Source organism: Trichechus manatus, unplaced genomic scaffold (genome assembly GCF_000243295.1).
Source record: "Trichechus manatus latirostris isolate Lorelei unplaced genomic scaffold, TriManLat1.0 scaffold00227, whole genome shotgun sequence".
In the NCBI taxonomy this organism is placed as follows: Eukaryota; Metazoa; Chordata; class Mammalia; order Sirenia; family Trichechidae; genus Trichechus; species Trichechus manatus.
In genome coordinates this window covers 1,845,809-1,856,903 of record NW_004444163.1, presented here as the reverse complement: position 1 = coordinate 1,856,903, position 11,095 = coordinate 1,845,809, and positions in this window count along the sequence as shown.

The window sequence follows — 11,095 nt, the reverse complement described above, 5'->3', positions numbered from 1 at the left end:
AAAAAAAAAAAAAACAGGCTTCCTGATCTAACAAAGACTGGAGAAATCTTGAGAGTATGGCTCCTGGACACCCTTTTAACTCAGTTCTGAAGTCACTCCTGAGGTTTACCCTTCAGCCAAAGATTAGACAGGTCTATAAGGGCAACAATAACACATGAGGAACATGCTTCATTGTTCAATCATGTATACGAGACTCATGGGCACACTAGCCAAAAGCAAAGATGAGAAGGCAGGAATGGACAGGAAAACTGGATGAATGGAAACAGGGAACCCAGGGTGGAGAAGGGGAAACTGTTGACACATCATGGGGTTGGCAACCAATGTAATAAAACAATTTCTGTATTAACTGTTCAATGAGAAGCTAATTTGCTCTGTAACTTCCACCTAAAACACAATAAGAAAAAAAAGAAGAAAGAAAGAAGAGCCAGGAGCAGAGGACATCCTTTGAAGCCAGTGTCCCTGCACTGAGAAACTCCTAGATCCAGGGGAAGATTGATGAGAAGGACCTTCCCCCAGAACCGACAGAGAAGCCTTCTCCTGGAGCTGGTGCCCTGAATTTGAACTTCTAACTGCCTAAACTGTGACAGAATAAATTTCTGTTTGTTAAAGCCATCCACTTGTGATACTTCTGTTATAGCAGCACTAGATAACTAAGACAGTCATGTTCACAGGTACAAGGGTTAGGACTTCAACTTATCTTTTAGGGGACACAATTCAATCCAAAAAGTACTGGTGGACCACAAAAGATGTTCACAGAATGACCACTGTTGGAGATGAGAGGTAGACCTTAACTGGAATCAAGACAAATATTTCCTAGTCATTCCAGAATTTCACTAATCTCCTAGTGAGGAGCTTTTGGCCAGAATCAGTTCTTGATGCTATCATTGCAATTGCTACATCTGATAAAGATTATTGAGCACTTTCTAAGACTAGAAAGAGAATTACATGTTTTACCCATATTATTTTTAACCTCACAGTAACTTTGCATATAAATACTATTTTCCCAACACACAAATGAAAAGAATAACATTTAGAAAGGTTTAGAAATTTGCCCGAAACCACACAGGTAGTAAGTGGCAGGTTCAGGATTATGGCCAAGATTTATATGTAATCAAAACTCAAGCATTTTCCACTATACCACAGGGCCACCTATGGTCACTTGTAACACAGGTCATCTCTACCAATAACATGATCTTATTTGTAGTTTGTCAGATAGACTTTAATTGCCCAGTAAATTCAGTTCAATATAGTTGTGATCGTTAAGGTTGTATGTCAACTTGGCTGGGCCATGATTCTCAGTGGTTTGGCAGTTATGATGTAGTTTGGCAATCTTATGGTGAGATTTGATATAATGTGATCACCGCCATAATGGGATCTGCTGTGAGTAGCCAACTAGTTGAAAGGGAGTTTCCTTGGGGGTGTAGCCTGCATCCAATATAGGTGGACTCTCTGGCAAGGCTCATGGGCTTCTGCTCACTCTGGATCCTGTAACTGGCTCCTGTTCGTCTGACCTCTGGTTCTTGGGACTTGAGCTAACAGCTTACTTGCCATCTTACCTGCCAATCTTGGGATTCATCGATCTTCGCAACCTGTGAGCAAAAGCCCTGCTGTCTGACCTGCCGATCTTGGGTTCACCAGCCCCTGTGGCTACGTGAATCACGAGAAGCCTCCAACCTGACCCATGGACTTGGGACTTTCCAGCCTCTACAACTGCATGAGCCATTTCCTTGATATAAATCTCTCTATTTAGAAGGTCAGCAAAAAAGAGGAAGACCCTCAACGAGATGGATTGACACAGTGGCTGTAACAATGGGCTCAAGCATAACAACGATTTTGAGGATGGTGCAGGACCTGCAGTGTTTTGTTCTGTTGTGCATAGGGTCACTATGAGTCAGAACCGACTTGACAGCACCTAACAACAACAACAACAGCACATAAAGAACATGACTAGACTACCGACTTTGTATATTTGGGGAACTCACCATTAGACATGAAGTTAAGTCCAAAATGGGTCCACTGTGATTTGTTTTGAGTACTTTGGTTATGCAATCAGATAAGTACTGGACTACTAGCCAAAAGGCTAGCAGTTCAAACCCACCTAGAGGTGCTTCGAAAGAAAGTCCTGGTGATCTGCTTCCGAAAGTTCACAGCCTTGAAAACCTTATGGAGTGCAGTTCTACTCCGCACACTTGGGGTCGCCATGAGTTGGAATTGACTCACCAGTAACTGGTTCGGTTTTTGGTTTTGCGATTTGTTTTAAAAGAAAAATGTGTAGAAGCTTAGCTGAGGTAGAGCTCATAAAAAGTTGTGGAGGGTAACTACTGCAGGTTTGCAGGGAATGGAGTTGGGGGTAAATTCCACATCTACCTGTGGGAAAATAACTGCCTACAATGAGCATGCACACAAGGAGCCCAAGTACCCCTAACAGGGCTTAACATCATGAGTTTCTAACCTTGGATACAACTCAAGAGGTACACGTTATTATCCTCAATTCTCAGATAAAGAAAACTGGGGCTCAGAGAGGGTGAGTAATCCAGCCAATTTTACTCTGCTGTAAGATAGAGAGTAGATCCCTGGCACAAGAAGTTTGCCATAGGCTAGATAATCTAGAGAACAGTATTCGTTCATTCATCAGCTATACATTGGGCATCTGTGGCATGTCAGGCACTTGCTGGGTGCTGAAGAGTCTGTGTGGAGCAGGACCAGCCATCTCCATCCTCATAGCTCACGCAGTCCAGTGGAGGATATGGACACATGAACAATGACAAGGAGTGTGCTAACTACCGTACGAGGGGAGGCACTGAGTGCCTTGGGAGGGCCAGCTAACCCAGACTTGCGGGTTACCCACCTCTCTTCAGAGCCTAAGCTATCTACTACTCTGCCTCCCATTCTCACTGAACTACTCATGAAGAAAGTCTGGGCAACCTCAGATATTCTCCCCCAAAGCACCTAATAGCCCTGTCTCTAAGCTTCGCATCAGAAGAACTTCAGGTTGTACAGACTTCCACCTAAAGCCAAAACTCACGGAGGTCAAGTTGATTCCGACTCATAGCAACTCTATAGGACAGAGTAGAACTGCCCCATAGGGTTTCCCAGGCTCTAAATCTTTGTGGCAGCAGACTGCCACATCTCTCTCTCAGAGCAGCTGGTAGGTTTGAACCGCCGACCTTTTGGTTAGCAGCCCAGAGCTTTAATCACTGCCCCACCAGGGCTCTGGATTTACACCTAGGAAGTAATAATTCTTTCTTCAAGCTTGGGCAAGTGCCTAGGGGAGGGCATGTTGCTATTTTTGTTGTTAGAAGCCATCAAGTCAATTCCAACTCATAGGGACCCCCAAGTGACAGAATAGAACTGCTCCATAGGAATTCCTGAGCTGTAATCTTTACAGAAGCATATTGCCACATCTTTCTCCCATGGAGCCACTGGGTGGGTTCAAATTGCCAACCCTTCCATCAGCAGTTGAGTATTTAACCATTGCACCACCAGGGCTCCTTAGGGGAGGGTATAGTCAATGCTTAAAGCATACACTGAGTGCTTAAAATTTTATTTGGCTAATAATGTATGGATACATTGCACGTGGTATACAAATTCCATTTGGGGAACTTGAGCAACTTTACAGAGAGGACTTCCTTCTCTTAGTCATGAAGAACTGAGTCCCCAAGCACAAAGATATTGCCAGGAGACCCCTACAATGCAGCAGTTAATTGCCTGATAGTTTCACTTCTACACACCAGCATCCCTACCTGCATCCCACCCTATTTCTCAGGGATGCTTTTGTCTTCCGACCACCTTCTTGGCATCCTAAATCCTTTAACTCAGAAGGTAAAAGCACCTTCTGGCAGTAAACTCCTCTGGAGCTCTCCCCTTCCTTTTTCCCGCCTTCTGTTTCTCCTTCACGCTCCCTCCTCCTTTATACCTGCAGCCAAGGTATAGCCATCTTATACACATTTTAACTATCTTTCTCATTCCAATTTCCAACCTGTACCATTTGCAGCTTTCCTCTCTTCTTGGTCATTCTCAATCAACTCCATCTAAAGGGTAGCAAAATAGAAAGGCCAAAGATATTCTCTGCTCTGCTTCACATACATGGGCCTGTCTCCCGTTTAGGTGGGTCAGAACTGGCTGCACATTTACATTACCTGGGGATCTACAGGAACAACAGATGCCTGGCTCCCTCCCCCCGACACTCTGGTCTAATTGGTCTGGGGTGTGTCTGGGAATGAGGATTTCTGAAAGTCCCTCAATGATTCTAATGTGCAACTGTGTAGTTCTCAGGCCTGAAACATTGATCGATACCCATGCTGACCATGACCTTCTGTTCACATGTCAGGATCTGAGGGATTTGAGGGAAATGTGGGTATGCTTTTAGATTCGCAACCAGGCCTATCTCTTCAGAAACAGGCCCTTTTGCCTTTTGCCAGTCTCAATTCAGATTGTTATCATGGAAGGAAAAAAAAAAAAAAAAAACAGGATTAAGTTGAAGCTATAAAAGACTCTAAGCTGCTCAGCAAAAGGAAAGAAAAAAAGAACTTAATTCATGATTATATTAGCCTATCAAGTACAGTCTTAAAGCCAATTTATTATCCATACAGGAGACATCGGCTCTGGCCAAAATTTTATCATCCCCTTTAACAGCTCCTCTTCTGGAAGGCAGAGTGGAATCTACACTCTAAAAATGATGAAGCTGAAGCCAGGGCAGTGAGAGTACTGTTTTAGGGTCAGTCAGTTGACGGTGGACCGAGAACTGGAAGAGCTCAAGTGTCCTATAAAAATGCTTAGGAAAGTTAAAATTGAAATCCTAACTCTACTAACATTATCAACATCTTATTAATAACCCATTAATACTACTATTATTTACAGTAATAAGTGCATTTGGCTGTAACACAGCTCATAGACAAGAAAACAGTGATGACTTTCCAGTAGCCCATCACCCACAGCCTCTATCCATATGACAAATTCTGATAGCAATCTAGTCTTTCTCTATCACACTCCCAGAGTATCTGATTGGATTTCCTGAAGATAATGCCACAAGCTTTTCATTGGAAAGTGACACATTAGCCTGAGTAATTGGGTATTCCTGGAAATAGTCACAAAGTCATCCAAGGTCATTTGTTTTCAAACACAGCTACCCAGAGTGAAGAAACCTTGCTTTTCCTAAGTTGCTAAGTGGTGAATGGGAACCTGGTAGAGCGAAGTCGCCATGGTCAGAGACCCAGCGTCATGAATCCCAGGCTCCCCACTAACAAGCCGTGTGGTCTTGGCCAGCCACACCAGCTACTCATCTGGAAAATAGAGGCTTGGACAGGACAGTCCCGAAGGGTTCTTCCAGCTCTCAGATTCAAGGATTCCATGACCTGACTCACAAAACAGCCACGCAGCTGACTGCAGAGCCAGGCAGACTCGGAAATTTGCAGCTCCCTGGAACTCTGTAACCTTAACTGAATAAGCTTCTCAGGGTGGACCCTGAAGTTGTGGGAACTGTATGCTTCATTTGATGACAGGGAAACCTACATGTGAATAGAGAGGTGGCGTAATTAGGAATTTACCAAAAGTATTCAAGAATTTCAGATGATAACGGTTTTGTCCCCTTGTCCCCATAAATACATCTTATTTATCAGACTGTAGTCCCTGATAGTTAGAAAAGAAAACACAGTCTCTGTTCATATAAACCTTTAAGACCCATACAAGACACCTGAACTCTGCCGCTCATCTGTGACTTAAAAACAGCAACAGGCACACATCTTGTTCTTTGGTTTTATTCTGCAGACTTGGCGATGTTTCAGTATTTTGTCTCAAAATCATGTCTCTATTTATGGCCTTAGGGATTATCAACACATTTCAAGATAGATCGGAAAGATAGGAACAGTATGTTAATCTTATTTTACAGATGGAAAACTTGAGGCCCAGGGAGGTTAAATCTAATAATTGGTAAATGTCAGTCTCTGCAGACTCAGTTCTGGTCTTCCAAATTCATTTCCCATTCATTTTTAGTTTAGAACAATAGTAGTTTCTACCATTAGGAAACTTAGCCTACCACTTGATTTGGGGGCTCAGAATGATCAGATATGCTCTTCCAGGCTGAAATAGGCTTACTAGGATGAGATAAGTCAATCAAATGCTGATTCATGGTCACGATCAATGACTATAGACTACACTGGAACATTCAGGGAGTCCCTGGGTGGTGCTAAGTGTGTTACCCTTTGCTAACCGAAAGGTTAGAGGTTCAAGTCCACTCAGAGGCACCTCAGAAGAAAGGCCTGGCAATCTATCTCTAAAAAATCAGCCACTGAGCACAGCTCTACCCTGACACACACATGGAGTCATCATGAGTCGGATTCGACTGGATGGCGACTGGTTTTGGTAGAAGGGTCAGAGTTGAACTCAGCACCCAGAGAGGAGGCTCAATGCACAAATAAGCCCTGAGCCCACTAATACTGACCTTTATGAACCTCTCAGACTTTACTACCAAAAAACCAAACCCACTGCTGTCGAATCAGTTATGACTTATGCAACCCCATGTGTGTCAGAGTAGAACTGTGTTCCATAGGGTTTTCAATGGTTGTGCCTTTCTCCAGAGGCACCTCTAGGTAGAGTAGAATCACCAACCTTTCCATTAGTAGCCAGGCACTTAACCATTTGTGCCACTCAGGGACTCCCACGTGTTATTCCAAAACCCACTGTCATCCAAAGTCAATTCCGACTCATAGCGACCCTATAGGACAGAAGAACTGCCCTATAGCTTTCCCAAGGAGCAGCTGGTGGATTTGAACTGCCGACCTTTTGGTTAGCAGCTGAGTTCTTAACCACTAATGGCTCCACATGATAGAAGCTGGGCACTATGTTAAAAGCAGTGGTCCTTCAGACTGACTTGGAACAGAATTGGTCTACACCCTTGCTACTCAAGTGTGGTCCAGCAGCATGGATACTACCTGGGAGCTTGTTAAAATGCAATCCAAGCCCCACCCCAGATGCACTGAATCTGAATCTGCATTTTAACGAGAGCCCAGGTGGTTCACAGGCACATTGTAGCATGAGAAGTACTGCCCTGAGAGCTCCTCCAACCCTGAGGTTTTACAGGCCATGATTTTATAAATGCACCTTCCTCTTTAGAACCCTTTGGCCAGCATGTTAGTAAGTGGGGAAGTTTGTGCAAGGCCACTGCTAGTATCTTGGACACCAAGTGTACACACAGGTGAATCAACAAAAAAAATATAATAATTATCTAGCATCTAGCACCATGGGAACTACTTAGGAAAAAATTTTGTTAGTCCACTTTAACGGGAGAGTAGTGAAATTGCCATGGGGCAGTGGTGGTTCAGCGGTAGAATGCTCACCTTCCATGCAGGAGGCCCGGGTTCAATTCCCAGCCATTGCACCTCATGTGCAGCAACCACCCGTCTGTCAGTGGAGGCGTGTGTATTGCTATGATGCTAAACAGGTTGCAGTGGAGCTTCCAGGCTAAGATGGACTAGGAAGAAAGGACACCAAAAATTAGTCAATGAACAAGACCCATACCCCACACCATATACAAAAACTAACTCAGAATGAATCAAAGACCTAAATGTTAAACATAAAACTATGAAGTTCCTAGCTGAAAACTATAAGATGTAATTTTTTAAAAAAAGGCTAACAAACATAACTATAAATGCACAAAAAGCAGAAGACAAATTAGATAATTGAGACTTCATAAAAATTAAACACATCAAAAGACTTTATCAAAAGAGTAAAAAGACAACCTACAGATTGGGAAAAATCTTCAGGAACAACATATCCGATAAGGGTCTAATCTCTAACATGTATAGAAAACTTCAACAACTCAACAACAAAAAGACAAACAACCCAATTAAAAAATGGGCAAAGGGCATGAACAGACACTTCACCAAAGAGGACATTCCAAGCAGCCAACAAACACTTGAAAAGATGCTCACAATCATTAGCCATTAGAGAGAAGCAAATCAAAACCACAATGAGATACCGTCTCACCCTGGCTAAAATGACACTGATAAAACAAAAAACAAAAAACAGATAACAGCAAATGTTGGCAAGGATATGAGGAGATTGGAAACCTGATCCACTGCAGGTGGGACTGTAAAATGGTACAACCACTATGGGAAATGATATGAGGCTTTCTCAAAAAACTAGAAATAGAAATACCTTATGATCCAGCAATCCCATTCCTAGGTATATACCCTAGAGATCTAATAAAAGAGACACAGACAGACATATGCACACCTATGTTCATTGCAGCATTATTCACAATAGCAAAAAAATGGAAACAATTTAAGTGCCCATCAACAGACGAAAGGATAAGCAAAATGTGGTACATATATACAGTGGAATACTACATAACCATAAAGAACAATGATGAGTCCTCAAACCGTATTATAACATAGATGTACCTGGAGGACATAATGCTAAGTGAAATTAGTAAATTATCCAAGGACAAATATTATATGATCCCACTTTCCTAAGAATAGATATATATAAAAAGACCAATGTTCATTGGTGGTTGCCAGGGATAGGTGAGGGGAGGAAGAGGAGAAATCACTTTTTAGATTGTAGATAGTTGTTTCTGGTGATGGGAAAAGTAGCACCATATGTGGGTGTAATGAGCACAAATTGACCAAAGTAAATGATGTCACTAAGAAATGCTCAAGAGAAAAGGATAGTTGTGCTAAAGAATATGACATATATAATTTGGCAACAACACCAATAATAACAAAAAAAACAAGTTTATGATTACATATGTATGTGTATAGGCATGTATGTGTACAGGTAGGTACAGGTGTGTATATCTGTGTGCACAGAAGTATCTATATGTATGTGCACATATGGATATATATGTGCAGGTATATATATTCCTAGGGGACACAGTTACAGATACTTCTCAGACATAACCAAATATCTTAAGAGACTGGTTTTCTGGGTTTGAAGGCTTAGGATCTTAGTCTCATGGGACACCTCAGCAATTGGCATAATATAGTTCACCAAGTTCATGTTCTGCATCCTAGTGAGGGCGAGCAGCGTCTAAGATCTTAGAAGCTTCTGAGCAGCCATCTAAGATACAACTATTGGTCTCTACTCATCAGGAGCAAAAGAGAAAGGAAACAAAGGTCTTAGAGAAGAAACTAGTCTACAGGGCTAATGGCCTACACGAGCCACAGCCTCATCTACCCTGAGACCAGAAGAACTAGATGGTGCTCGGATACCACTACTCACCATTCTGATCAGGGCCACAATAGATGTATCCTGATAGAATGGGAGAAAAACTCAGACAGAACTCAAATTCTTTAAAAGTAAAGAACTCAAATTCTCAAAAAGGCCAGACTTACTGGACCAGTTGAAACTAGAGGACTCCCGGAGACTATTGCCCTGAGATACTCTTTAAACCTTGAACCAAAACTTTCCCCTGAGGTCACCTTTTAGCAAAATAACAGAGTGGCACATAAAATAAAGGATATTACCTGTGAGTATGGTGCTCCATTAGAACAAAAGGAGCCCTGGTGGTACATTAGTTAAGAGTTAGGCTGCTAACCAAAAGGTTCAGCAGTTTGAATCCTCCAGCCGCTCCTTGGAAACCCTATGGGGCAGTTTTACTCTGTCCTGTAGGGTCGTTATGAGTTGGAATTGACTCAACGGCACACAACAACAACAACAACAATATGAGACCAAAAGGTTAACAATTACCCAAAGCAAATATGAGAAGATAAGAGGGCAGGGAAACTAGAATACTGGAAACGAAACAACCAGACTGAAATTAAAGAAAATGTTTACACATTGTGAAAATCTAACTAATGTCACTGAACAATTTGTGTAGAAACTGTCAAATGAGAACCTAATTTGTTGTGTCAACTTTCACCGAAAGCACAATCAAATATTATTGTCAAAAACCAGTCAATGAAAACCCTATGGATTGCAAAGGTCCAATCCCATCGTGCTGGGGGCTACCTTGAGTCAGGGGGCCAACTAGAGGGTAGCTAACAACAACAATGAGATTGCCAGACCTTCTCACTTTCCTCAGTTTAAACTTGGGAAGGTGCGAGGTGAGATTTCAAAAGCTGTTATCATCGAACTTTCCTCTCACTACCTGGTACAGATTAGGAAGCTAGTTCTCTCCCTCTGTCCTTCTCTTATCATCCCTCTTTCTCACTGTCCCACGCCCCTTGTCTCTCTTCCTTACCAGTGCCTTCCCCTGTTTCTCTCCCCAACCCCTCACTATACACACAGAGTTATATTTCCAAAGTTGAAGAAATGTGAAGATCATCTCTTCTAGTTAATCAGAAGCTTCTAAGGCCCAGGAAAGAAGATATTTGCATTAATTACCACATTAATTCCTTGTCCCAGGGAAAGCTCAGCAAATCCTAAAGCTTTCCCGCAGGCAAACAGCTGCAAGACCTGCACTGCTCTGGGTTAGTGAGATGGCAATGAGAGTCCTAGAAAGGATCCTGCTGATGGCTTCCGTGCAGGTGTTCAGCATAATAGCATATTAATTGGGTAACAGGTGGAAGCACAGAGGGTGGAGTGAACAGTGCAGAGGCTCTCTGCCATAACCTAATTTTAAACCAAGTGGAATTTTCCTTTTTATTTCTCTGTGGAGCCAGAAAGCCCAGTCGCAATAGAAATTAACAGCATTGGCATCATTCCTAACTAATACTTATAGTTGCTTTCTAAGTGCCAGGCCCTGTGCTAAGTCCATTACATGCCTTATCCTTGATCTTCAAAGCAATTCTGTGGTATCTTTAGTGAAGGGTGAGACAGTACACAATACTGGGGAAACCAGCACAACTTGTACAAGGAAAGGTCATGGAAGCTCCATAGACACATCCAAACTCCCTGAGGGACTGAATTGCTGGGCAGAGGGCTGTGGGGACCATGGTCTCGGGGAACATCTAGCTCAATTGGCATAACACAGTTTGTAAAGACAATGTTCTACACTCAACCTTGGTGAGTAGCGTCTGGGGTCTTAAAAGCCTGTGAGCAGCCATCTAAGATATTCCACTAGTCTCATCCCTTCAGGAGCAAGGGAGAATGAAGAGAACAGGACACAAGGAAAAGATTAGTCCAAAGGACTAATGGACCACAGCTACCAAGGCCT